The sequence below is a fragment of the Cyprinus carpio genome, unplaced genomic scaffold (assembly GCF_018340385.1).
Source record: "Cyprinus carpio isolate SPL01 unplaced genomic scaffold, ASM1834038v1 S000006545, whole genome shotgun sequence".
Taxonomy (NCBI): Eukaryota; Metazoa; Chordata; class Actinopteri; order Cypriniformes; family Cyprinidae; genus Cyprinus; species Cyprinus carpio.
In genome coordinates, this window is record NW_024879208.1 from 2,456 (window position 1) to 2,717 (window position 262).

Genomic DNA, 262 nt, shown 5'->3' on the forward strand with positions numbered 1-262 from the left:
CGGATTGAAAGCTAAATGTTTTTATTTCGGTTCATTCTTGGTTAAAAAAATAAATAAATAATACTCTTCAGGTTCCATTTGCAGAGCGAAATGGGAACGGTGCAGCATTTACAAATATTTCTTATTCACTCTGTTATTTGCATTTTGGAATTATGCCTTTACTGTGTGACCAAAAATTGTGAATTGTGACTTTGATCGTGATGGTGCCTCATGCGCACATATTCATTGGAAACAGCAGTCGTTCACCGAGCCATTCGCACGA